General features: G+C 48.9%; 1 pseudogene; it reads left to right on the plus strand.

Moving 5' to 3' along the window:
* The first annotated feature begins 10,108 nt into the window (after positions 1–10,108).
* On the plus strand, positions 10,109–10,804 carry LOC110593563 (annotated as a pseudogene).
* Positions 10,805–12,720: the final 1,916 nt, after the last annotated feature.

The following is a 12,720-nucleotide window of genomic DNA, read 5'->3' on the forward strand; positions in this document are numbered from 1 at the left end:
CACAGAACATGCTTCTGGCTGAGTTGCTAAGCTCTGAGGACAGGTACTGTATCAAATTCATCTTTGTAGTCACACTGCTTAGCACGTGATTGGCATATAGTAGACGCTCAAAAGAATGTTTGTAAAATAAACTGTTTACCCAAGGTCAAAATAGCTAGGAAATAGCTAAGTCATAACTCAAACTCAGATCTTCCTGAAGCCCAACCCAGCCCTACACCCTTCACCCTCCTTCAGGAAGCCTCCCTTGACTTAATCAAGGGAGCCTTGTCCACCCCACTCCCCAGAATCCTGGGTGTTTGGTGCGTTCTTATCCCCCTTCTCCCCCACAGTCCCTGAAGGCAGGGTCCTGAGATGGCATCCCAGCCTGGTTCTGACCCCCCCCAGCTCTGCCCCCAGAACCCAAGAGGAGCTCTGTGAATGTGGGATGCCCAGGCCTGGGGGTGGGGCGGGGCCCTGGCCAGGAAGACCTCAGCCAAAACAACTGTGTTTCCTGCCTGTGGCCTCGGCTACCTCCTCGTGACCCCTGTTCATCCAGCCAGATTTCCACCTGGTACTGGGCCTGCCAGCTTCTCACGAGAGCCAGCCCAGGCCTTGGTATTCTCCTGGGGTGGGTCCAGGTGGGGCACCTAATCCTCTGCTCATTTTGCTGCAATTTAATACTAGCCTCCAATTTTCATGCTCTGCTGCCATCCTATCCTCCTCCCTCCGGCCTCTGCTGGGGGAAGGGAGGACTGAGGACGCCCTATAGCACCTCTGAGGGCCCCCTGGAAGTCCCTCAGGCTGACCACACCCCAGGCATGCTCAGCTGAGAGCTGAGCATTGACCTTGGGAGGGAGGGACTGCTGTCCCCACTAAGGGAGCAAGGCCTGGGTGTCCAGCGGCCTGGGGGTGGATCCTGATTCCACCTCTTAGGCTGCCTGGCTCTGGGATCCAAAGCCGCACAGGCTCTCCCAGCGTCCAGGTAAACAAACGTCAAAGTGCCTGCACGTGGTGCGTGTTCACTTCCCCAGGGGCTGAGGGCCCATGGCTCTGGGAAGTCCTTTCCTTATTTAACCACCCACCTTCTGGCTGCAATGTTGGCCCATTCTCTCTGGTTCTAGCTGACGAATGTCCATTTTCTTAGGATTTTAGGGCACTTGAAACAGGTCATTGTATTTATTTATTCAAGCAACAGTTACTGAGCAGCAGCTGTGTGCCAACCACTGTTTTAGGCTTGAGATGCGTCAGGGAACAAAACTGACAAAGATCCCCTGCCTGGCAGGGTCGACTCTATGGGCCGGTTTCTCAGTCCAAGGGGCAGTTTATTAGATGGCCTTTCCCAGCCTGTTCTCCTCCACTTTTTTTTTTTTAAGAATTTATTTATTTATTTGAGAGAGAGAGAGAGAATGAGTGGGGAGAGGGGCAGAGGGAGAGGGAGAAGCAGACTCCCCGCGGAGCAGAGAGCCTGATGCGGGGCTGATCCCAGGACCCCGAGATTGTGACCTGAGCCAAAGTCAGACACTTAACCGACTGAGCCACCCAGGCGCCCCTCTCCTCCATGTTAAACAACATGAACGACGGGACATGAAAAGAAACTGAAAATATTGGAAAATCACAGTGTCTCCTCTCAGCTGTCACCTTCGCCCCCGTCTTACTGCCACAGCTCGAATTTAAGTCGTGTCACACGAGCACAATGATCAGTGTGTGCTGTTCCTCCAAAAGTTCGACAGAGTTCCCACGTGACCCTGCAATTCCACTCCTAAGTGTTTATCCAAAGGAGATGAAACCAGGCGTCCAAACAAGAACTTGTGCACACATGTCCATAGTAACTCCATTCACGATAGCCCAAAGGTGGGAACTACCCAGATGGCCGTCTACAGATGAGTGGATAAGCAAAATGCAGTCTATTTACACAATGGAGTATGATCCAGCCATAAAAAGGAGTGAAGCACTGATACGTGCAATGACGTGGATGAACCTTTTGAGATTACTGCCGAGGGAAAGAAGCCAGACACAAAAAGCCACAAACTGGTGAGTCCACCGATGTGAAATGTCCAGAAGAGGCAAATCCATAGAGACATACAGCAGATGAGTGGTTGCCAGGGGCTGGGTGAAGGGGGAGGGAGAGCGACTGCTTGATGAGTATAGGGTCTCCTTGTGGGCTTAATGAAATATTCTGAAACTGGAGATTCACAACACTGAATTTACCCAATGCTACTGAGTTGCACACTTTGAGATGGTTGAAATGGTGAAAATTTTGTGTTATGTTATTTTACAGTTAAAAACCAAAAGGGTGTGCTGTGTGGGATTCTTGCTCCATTTATTGCTTCTACTCCCCCCACCCCCACCCCAGGGCCTTTGCACATGCTGTTCCTGCTACCTGGGATGCTCATCCCTCCTGTCTTCTTTTAGTTCATCCTTCAGATCTCAGTGTAAACGTGACTTCCACAGAGAGGATCAAGCCCCCTATTACATGCTTGACCACCATGGGCCACCCTGGTGGAGCACTTGTCTTGGTCATAATTATGACGTTTATATGATGAATGTCTCCCCTACTAAACTGTAAGATTCTGGAGAGAAAAGGGAACCTGTGTATGGTTGGCTTCCTGCTGTATCCCTAGGACTTAGCTTAGTGCCTGGCGTACAGTAGATGCTTGATAAATGTTTATTGAGTGCATAGATTAATAAACGTCCCTAAGGGAAATCTGATCAAGTCATTTCCCCCAGCAGCGCCAGCTCCGATGGTTTCCCCATTACTGCCACTGCCACACTGAGCCTTCATGAGCACCACAACTCATCCAATCACCACGGACAGTCAGGATGAGGCTGCAGAAACCAGGCATGGCAACGAGAAGGAACAGCCAAACTCCCGGGTAGCTTAGGAGGTAAGACAGAGTTGGTCAGTAAGGGTGGAGTTCAGGTCAATCACTGGTATTAGGGTGAGGGAAGTCAGGTGGCAAGTGGGCTGTCTGTCTGAGTTGGACTCGTGAACGCGTCAGTTGGGGCTGCCTCAGTTGGGCTTTCCAAGAAATGGTTGTTGAACGAATGTGTGAAAGAATAAACCAAGAACCTGCAGGGTAAGTGCTGGGCACTTAGCAGAGCATAAAGGTGGGTTCTGGGCACATTAGAAAGGAGCTTCCAGGGGCCTTGGTGGGTGGTGAGATGTGGGGTCGAGGGAGGGACGAGGACAGAGTGACTCCAGGTGTGTAGTTGGGCCCTGCTGCCCTTTACCAAGATGGGGAGCCCTGGATGGGGAGCAGGTTGGGAGAGAAATGATGAGATGGGTCTGGATGTTGAGGTGCTTCTGGGATGGCTCGAAGAAGTTTCTGGGGCAGTTGCCGAAGCCAAAAGCAGTGGGTAGGAGCGAATGGGAGAGGAGACAGAAGGGGAGGCCAGAGGGGGTTTCAGGGCTCATGGGAGCAGCTGGGGAAGAATACACAGTTGGAGAGAGGGATGAGGGAGGGGATAACAGATGGTGCTCCATGCCCAAGGAGGAGGGGGGAGCTGGGATCCAGCCTCCAGGCTAGGCCTTGTCAGGAGGGGGGAAATGTGTGTTTCCGAAGAAAGAAAGGCAGGGTATGGGTGGATCTTCCCCACACAGGAAGAGAGCTGGGCTTCCAGCAGGTGGAGAGGAGGTTTAAGGACAAAGCTGAGGAAACAGGAAGGCCGGGGAGGGAGAGAGGGAAGAGAAGCAGAGAGATGAAAAAGCAGGGAAAAGCTGGATGGCTACATGGACTCAGCTCAGATGGTGAAGCCTGGATACAAGACTTCCAGAACAACCCCCTCTGGGGGCCCCTGCTGCATGGGGGCAGCAGGCCTCTCAGGAGGGGTCAGCCACAGCTGGAGTTGTGTTTCTGAGGAACCCAGGCCCTCTTCTCTGGCCCCATGGACACTCTCTTCATTCAGGCCTTCAGCATCTTTTGCTCTGATCCCCCAAACAGCAAATGTATCTATCCCCTGACCCCACAGACTTCTCTTTCCAGGCCCCTTTATTCCCCAGAGCAACCTTGGCCCTGTAGTCTTCCCCAGAACCCTTCCCTGCCTGCACTCCATCCCCCCACAGGATAAACTCCCCCCCCCCCCCCCCCCCCCCCGAAAAACCCCACCCCCCCCCCCCCCCCCCCCACCAAATCTTCTTACACCACACAGGCTGAGCTTGGGACTACTTGTACTTCCCTGAATAGTCTCTGTTCTAGCCTCCAGGCTGTGCACACAGTACCTTCCTCCTGAAAGGCCTTCTCCACCTCCCGGCTGGCTCCTGGCCCCATCCTTTTCTTCCCCCAAGAAGCCTTCCCGAATGATCCAAGACTGCCCCTCCTAGGTGTTCCTAGAGTGTTCTGGGCTTTCCTTATCACAGAGCCATCACAACACTGTGACGTCTCTGCTCTGGCCTGCCTTCCCCACCATGGATGGTACAAGAGCTGGGTCTTAGGTCTCTAACACGGGGCCTAGGGTCTGGCCCAGTGTAGAAGCTCAATAAAAATGTCTTGAGTGAATGTACTAGTTGGTTGAATTGGGCTGGGCTGAGCTACTGGTGGTCTAATTAGTTCAAAGGAATAGTGTCTTGTTCCTCTTCCGATGGCATCCCTGGACAGTTGTTCGGGGGGTAGAAAGACAGTGTCTGGGATGGATCAGAGTTACCGGGATGGCTTTTCACCATACAACTGTCAACCTCCCTGGAGGTCATATTGTCTGAATTACGTATGGGTGAGAATGGGGAGGAGTGGCGCCTACATACTGAGAAAGCTCCCTGGGTGATGCTGACCCTTCACACCTCCCAGCCTCCCTGAAAGTGCTTGTTGAAGGCTGAGTTCGGGGCCATCTTCAAGGTGATAACAACCATCTCTGGGGTTCAACCAAGGTGTGCTGAGTTCTGAAACCGCTGCCCAGAGCCTCCACACCATGTTGCCCTCACCATGACCACCACGGCCACTGCCCCCTAGAGAATTTCTGGTTACCTCATTCCTGTAGGGGTGACTCCTTGGGTGCCCCGTACACCCTCATCCTGTCCAGAATCCTGCATGGAGACCGTCTGAGGCAAATGACCCCCCACAACACCTCGTTCCGTTTAGCTCTGCCCCCTCCTCCTTCCACAGTCACGTCTTTGCCAAGAAGCTCTCTTTGACCAAATTCTACCCCTCCCAACTCCCTCGCTGCCCCCAGCTCTGGACAGATTCTGATCTCTCGTGGGTGTGGTGCTATACCCCATCAGCGAGCGCGAGTCCTGTCCTCAAGCAGGCTTCATCCCATCCTGGGGTCAGGGACAGAAATGGGGGCAGGGCTGGAAAGTAGAGAGCTCTTGAGGGTGCACAAAGTGGAGTGAGGCCCCAGAGCCTGAGTCTGAGCAGCCAGGACTGGAGGAGGAGGCAGTCCCTGAAGGAGGCAGCAGGTCACAGTCCTGAAGAGCACACTGGAATTCTCTCCCCAGACTGGTGGGGGCTGCCTGGAGCTGCAGAGGGCAGTTAGCACACTGCTCCAGGGATTCACGTTCCATCAGCGCTTTCCCAACAGTCCCCGGGAGCAACGTGAGTCCTGAGCCCCTGAGGACTTGTCTAGCTGTGGACACAGAGTGGGGTTGGGGGTTGAGGTCACCCTGGGAAGGAGGCCCTCCTCAGGGGAGCAGGTCCCCACTCCACAACTCTGCAGTCAATTTTAGCAGCAGCTGGGCAACGCCCAGTCCCTTGGCTCATGAGAGCCGGAAGGAAAGCTGGTGACGGCCTGTCTCATCAGTGGTTCCTGCGTCCAGGGCTTCACGAAGGCTGGGGTGGGGGTTCTCAAGCTCTTCACTATAATTCATCAGGTGCACCAGCCTTTGAACATTTCCCTGACATGAAGCTGCCATCAAGTAACTCAGCCATAAAGAGCCTCTGCTTTTTCCTGGAATTCCATCAAGCCAGGTTGGCACCGCTTTCTATCTGCTACAGATCTGAGTCTGCTCCATACATCTTCCAGTAACGAAAAATGAGGGAACAAATTAATCATTACTTACATGTGGTCCGCTCGGTTGGTAACATTTTTCAAAGCATGATGTCCATGGCACTAGTAGGGGGTAGGAATAGATAACAGACGGTGTCTTTGATGGTGAAAAGGTAGGATATTATTATCCATGCCAACCCTACAGGATGCAGCTGAGGTCCAGAGAGGGAAAGAGATTTTCCAAGGTGGCACAGCTGATAAATATCAAATTTGAATCCAAGTTCCCAACTCCCAGACCAGAGCACTTTCCACCAGGCCACCTGCCCTCTCCCTCCTCCCAGGGAGAATAGAGACTACACCCCAATACACATGATCGGCTCCGTTTTACATTTGTGGGTCCCTATTCCTTATGAGAGTCAGTCTTTCAAACACCCTCTTTAGAATCCTTGACCAATCTATTTATTCAAGCATGGTGCCCCTAGTCAATTGTATTGTATTGCATATTTTTTTTTTTTAAAGATTTATTTACTTACTTGAGAGAGAGAGTGCACAAGCAGGGAGAGGGCATAGGGAGAGGGAGAAGCAGACTCCCAAGCACACTCCCTGCTGAGCAAGGAGCCCAAAGCAGATGCTGATGCCACGACCCTGAGATCATGACCCGAGCCGAGCCGAAACCAAGAGTCCACGCTTAACCCACTGAACCACCCAGGCACCCCTATTATATTGCATATTTAAATGTTGCTAAAATAGTAAGTCTTAAAAGTTCTCACCACAAGAAAAAAATTTGTGAGTCGGTATGGTGATGGATGGTAACTAGGCTTGATTGCAGTGATCATTTCACAGTGTATACAAATATCGAAGGGTCATGTTGTACACCTGAAGCTGCTATAATGTTATATGTGAACTAGACCTCAATAAAAGAAAAAGAGGGCACCTGGGTGGCTCAGTTGGTTAAGTGACTGCCTTCGGCTCAGGTCGTGATCCTGGAGTCCCAGGATCGAGTCCCACATCGGGCTCCCCACTCAGTGGGGAGTCTGCTTCTCCCTCTGACCCTCTTCCCCTCTCATGCTCTCTCTCACTCTCTCTCTCTCAAATAAATAAAATCTTAAAAAAAATAAAAATAAAAATAAAAATAAAAGAAAAAGAGTAAGTGCCGAGAAAGTCAATACTATGGATGAACCTGGAGGATATTGTGCTCAGTAAAATAAGTCAGAGAAAGACAGATACCATATGATTTCACTTATATGTGGAATCTAAAAAACAAAATAAACAAATGAACAAAACAAAGCAAAACTCACAGATACAGAGAATGGATTCGTTGTTGCCAGGGTGGGTTGGGGAGTCGGGTGAAATGGGTGAAGGGGGCCAAGAGGTACCAACTTTCAGTTATAAAATACATTAAGTCACGGGGTACAGCATGGTAACTATAGTCAATAATATTGTATGGTGTATTTGAAAGTTACTAAGAGAGTAAATCTTAAAAGTTCCCACTACAAGATGAAAAAATTGTAAGTTGGCATGGTGACGGAGGGTAATTAGATTTGTGATCATCTTGCAATGTATACATATATATCAAATCATTACATTGTTCACCTGGAACTAATAGAATGTTACAGGTCAATTACATCTCAATTAAAAAAAAAGAGTAAGTGCCAAGAAAGTTCATACTATATGATTGCATCTATATAAGGTACAAAATCAGACAAAATTGATCTATGCTGTCACAAGCCGGGACAGTGGTTATCCTTGGGGTAGGTGGTGCTGGGGAGGGAACGAGAGGAATTCGGTGGTGCTGGTCACGTTCTGTGTCTTGATCCAGTTCTGGTTACACAGGTGTGTTCAGTCGGTGAAAATGCATCAGGCTTTTTACTAATGACATGTGCATCTTGATGTATGTTTGTAATATGCCAATTAAAAACTTTAAGAGGTATGTGATCAATAAATACTTGTCATTGATAGATGGAAGAAAGCACTTTGGGACTGTTTCTAACCCATGCTTTAAATATGGGACAAAGCTACAGCCCCCGCCCCCATCAGCGGTCCACAGTGCTATGGAGGCTCTCCCTGCCCCCACAGCTTGGCCGGTCAGCCAAAGGCCCCCCCCAGGGACAGATGGAAAGTCCGCATCTTGCAACACCCAAGCTTCGTCAGGACCGGTAACCTCTGGCCCAGTTCCCACCGGGCCTCCCGGGAGAGTGTCAAAGTGTGCAGTGAGTAAGGACCCTGAGGCGAATGTCCAGCTGGTGACAGAGATACGTCGATGGCAAGGAAGGCAGGGGATGGCAGACATTGAAAGCCCTCTTGAGGAAAGGACCGCTGGAATCCAGAGCCTGGTGGGACTTTGAGCCGTGTGCTGACTCAGGTGGACATAATGACATCTTTTAGACAGTTTCGGACTTGCCCGGTTCTTGGGAGAAGGACGCGTCTGAGCGCCAGAGTGTGTATGGGTTCCTGTGTGTGCTTGTGAACATGCCTCTGCTCTAGCCGTTCCATCTGCCGGGAACACCTTACCCACCTTGCCTGCAACCCTCCCGTCCTAGTCTCCACCTCACAGCATCCTAGGCAGGCGTCCAGGATCAGTTCAAAGGCCTGATGTGGTCTGACACCTCCCTGCCTCGCAGCCAGAATGACTCCTGCCCTCCTGCTCTGGGCCCCTGTGTGAGCCAGGACGCGGCCCCCTGACTCCGAGGGGTGGCGTGTGTGCCAGCTCCACTCCTGGACTGTGTGCTCCCGAGGGCAGGGGCTCCAACCCCAGCTCTCCGAAGGACCATGGAAGGGACAAATGCACGCATCTAGCTCTGGGAGCATGTATTAGGATTGATCAGGGCTAATCCCTCTAAACAAAGAAAATCATTAGCGGATTAATTAAGAGCCCTGTTTGGAGTGCTAATTCAAAGGCTAATAATCTTTTAGTTTAAGCAAGTTCTGATGCTTCAGTAAGACCTGTCATTGTTGCAGTATTGATTGAAGCCAGGCCCTCGCTGTGGAATGCCTGAGTATGCAATTCACACATAATTCCTCCAGTAATTTGGCACAATTTTCTCTTATTGACAAGCATTGTAATGACTGTAATAAGCTATGGAAACCTCAGGTGAAACAACACATGACTACACCTCTCAATAGAGGTGTAACCGTGAATTTAATGAATGCATTTCCTAAGTCTTTTGTAAAGGGTGTTTGTCCAGGTTCTGATCAGAGTATGAACTATGTGAGTGACTCAATAGCGTTCATTTATTTGTTCACTCATTCATTTATGCACACAGCATATACTCAACAGGGGCCATGGGAAATATTTTCAAGTAAAGAAGACACCAGCCTTGCCCTCAGTGAGCTTGTCTTTCAGTGAGATGGGTGATCCCACCAACCCCACGAGAGTACAAGATGCTGTAAGAGAAGTATTCTACTAGTGAGATGTCCAGAGGAAGGCAGATCCTGAATGAAGAGTCTGGGAGAGGTTCCCTGGAGGAGGTGGCTTTGGGATTGGAATGAGTTAAATATGTAGGATTTATTTAAATAGGATTTTTTTTTTCTTTCTACAAAAGTAATTCATGCTTCAGCATGGCCGAAAAAATCTTGGAAAAGAACAAAGTTGGAGGAGTCACACTTCCCGATTTGAACTTACTAAAAGCTGCAGTGGTATTCTGTATCAAGAATGTGGTTCCATGAATGGAATGGACTTGACAATCCAGAAATAGGCCCATATATTTATGGGTAAGTGATTTTCAGCGAAGGTGTCAGGACAATTCAGTGAGGAAATAATAATCTTTCAACCAATGATGCTGGGACACCTGGATGTCTAACATGCAAAAGAATGAATTTAGACCCCTTGACTAAAATTAAGTCAAAATGATCAAAGGCCTAATGTAAGAGACTATAAAACTGTCAAAGAAAACATACGAGTTAGTCTCTTTGACCTTGGAGTAGGTGCTTTCTTAGATATGACATCTAAAGCACCATTAATCAATCAAATCGAATTAAAAACTTTTGAGACGCTGGGTGGCTCAGTGGGTTGAGCGTCTGCCTTCAGCTCAGGTCATGATCTCAGGGCCCTGGCATGGAGCCCCGCATCGGGCTCCCTGCTCAGCAGGGTGTCTGCTTCTCCCTCTGCCCCTCCCCCCTAACTCATGCTCTCTCTCTCAAATAAGTAAATAAAATCCTTAAAAAAAATTAAAAACTTTAGAAGAACCGGTCGGGGAGGGAGGAAGGTGGCAAGATGGTGTTGGAAAGCACTATGGTTTGCGTGGACAACAGTGAGTACATGCGGAATGGGGACTTCTTACCCACCTGGCTGCAGGCTCAACAAGACGCTGTCAACATGGTCTGTCACTCTAAGACCCGCAGCAACCCCCTGGGCCCAGCTCGGCCGACGCCCTCATCAGTTCTCCAGTTATGGCTGGTGAAGGTGGTGCCGGTGACTTTGAATTCGGAGTGGATCCCAGTGCCGATCCTGAGCTAGCCCCGGCCCTCCGTGTCTCTATGGAAGAGCCGCGGAAGTGGCAGGAGGAGGAGGCCCGGCGGGCAGCTGCAGCCTCCGCGGCTGAGGCGGGGATCGCCAGAGCTGGCGCTGAAGACTCAGACGACGCTCTGCTGAAGATGACCGTCAGCGAGCAGGAGTTTGGCCGCACCGGGCTCCCTGACCTAAGCAGTATGACCCAGGAGAGCAGATCGCCTATGACATGCAGCTGTCCCTGCAGCGTGCAGAGTTTGGCCAGGCAGAATCAGCTGACATCGATGCCAGTTCCGCCGTGGACACATCTGAGCCCGCCAAGGTGAGGGCCAGAGTTGACTCCCCACCCCCGTCACGTATGAAGTCCCCTGGTGTTCATGTCCTTAGCCCTCTAGGCCTGGAACCATTCTTCAGGGTTTCATAGATGAGCTTTTCGAGGAGCAGAGGGAAAGAAACACCTAGATCTACATTTCTTGTTTGTAAACCTTGCAAAGGCAATAAAATGAACACAGTCCGGGTTGGATAAGTGTCCTGATGTTGTATAATTTTCCTTCCTTCTTGGTGGGAGCAGTCTGGACTGGTGTATAGGATATTGTCTTCCCAGGAGGGTAAAAGAGGCTCCAAGGCAAAGAAAAAGGAGTGGGTGTCTGACAGCAAGAAATCTCAACATGATGGCATCTGTTTTTATCCTGTATGCTCAGGAAGGAAAGTTCCAGTTTCTCTGTTTGGTCACTAATAAATGTGTGAGTTTGTACCATAAACAAACAAACAAACAACTTTTGTGCTTCAAAGAACACCATCAAGAAAATGAAAAAAGAAAACTGATAGAATGAGAGACAGTACTTGAAATCATCTATCTGATAAGAGTCTAGTATCCAATATCTGTAAAGAACATTTGCAACTCAAAAATAAAAAGACAAATAACCCAATTTAAAAATTGGCAAAAGATTTGAATAGATATTTTTCTAAAAATATTTATATATAGAGAGGGAAAATCGGTATTTCTCTATAAATATATAGAAAAGGGCCAATAAGTACTTGAAAAGGTGCGCAGAGTCATTAGTCGTTAGGAAAATGCAAATCAAAACCACAATGGCATACCACTTCACACTCACTAGGATGGCTGTAATAAAGAACAACAACAGACAATAAAAAGTGTTAACAATGTGTGAAGAAATTGGAACCCTCATAAATTGCTGGTGGGAATATAAAATGGGGCAGCCACTGTAGAAAACAGTGTGGTGGCTCCTCAAAAACTCAATATAGACTATATGGTCCAGCAATTCCACTCCTATTCCACTGCATGCCCCAAAGAATGGAAAACCGGGACTTGAATAGATCGTTGCGTGCCAGTATTCACAGCAGCATTATTCACAATAGTCAAAAGTGGAAACAATCCAAGTATCCATCAACAGCTTCATGGATAAGCACAGTGATATAGCCATACAATGAAATATTATTCAGCCTTAAAAAGGAAGGAAATTCTGACACCTGCTACAACATGGATGGACCTTGAAGATATCATGCTAGTGAAAGAAGCCAGACACAAAAGGCCACCCATTTCATGATTCCATTTATATGAAATATCCTGGTAGGCAAATCCACAGAGAGAGTAAGTAGATTAGTGGTGCTGGGGGCCAGGGAGAGGGAGGATGGGGAGTGACTGCTAACGGGTACAGGATTTCTTTCTGGAGTGATGAAAAATGTTCTGGAATTAGAGGGTGGTGATGGTGGTACGACCTTGTGAATATACTAAAAACCACTGAATTGTGCACTTTAAAAGGGTGAATTTTATGTTACGTGAATTGTCAATCGATAAAAAAAGCTAGTGTTGGTTCATAACTTTCCTGGGAGCTTCTTGGGTGATATCTGAAATTGGCCCCCAACGTGGAGGCAGGCCACTCTAGGTTGGAAGGTGATGGTTTTAATAAACAAAGGGAACTTACCCACCAGGCTTGTTTTGGGCAGCAGCAAGACAAATGGATCCCTGCACCTGCCCACCAAATCTTTTTTTTTTTTTTAATTTTATTATGTTATGTTAGTCACCATACAATACATCATTGGTTTTTGATGTGGTGATCCACGATCCATTGTTTTCGTATAACACCCAGTGCTCCATGCAGGACGTGCCCTCCTTAATACCCGTCACCGGGCTAACCAATCCCCCCTCCCCCCTCCCCTCTAAAACCCTGTTTGTTTCTCAGAGTCCATAGTCTCTCATGGTTCATCTCTCCCTCCGATTCCCCCCCCCATTTTCCCCTTCCTTCTGCCCACTAAATCTTAAAAGTTTTTAAAGAGGCCTTAACTGGATTCAGTCACATATACCATGTGGGTGTTTTCAACACCATTACCTCAAGGCTATGTCCTTAGAGCTGCTT

This window comes from Neomonachus schauinslandi, chromosome 5, assembly GCF_002201575.2.
Source record: "Neomonachus schauinslandi chromosome 5, ASM220157v2, whole genome shotgun sequence".
Lineage (NCBI taxonomy): Eukaryota > Metazoa > Chordata > Mammalia > Carnivora > Phocidae > Neomonachus > Neomonachus schauinslandi.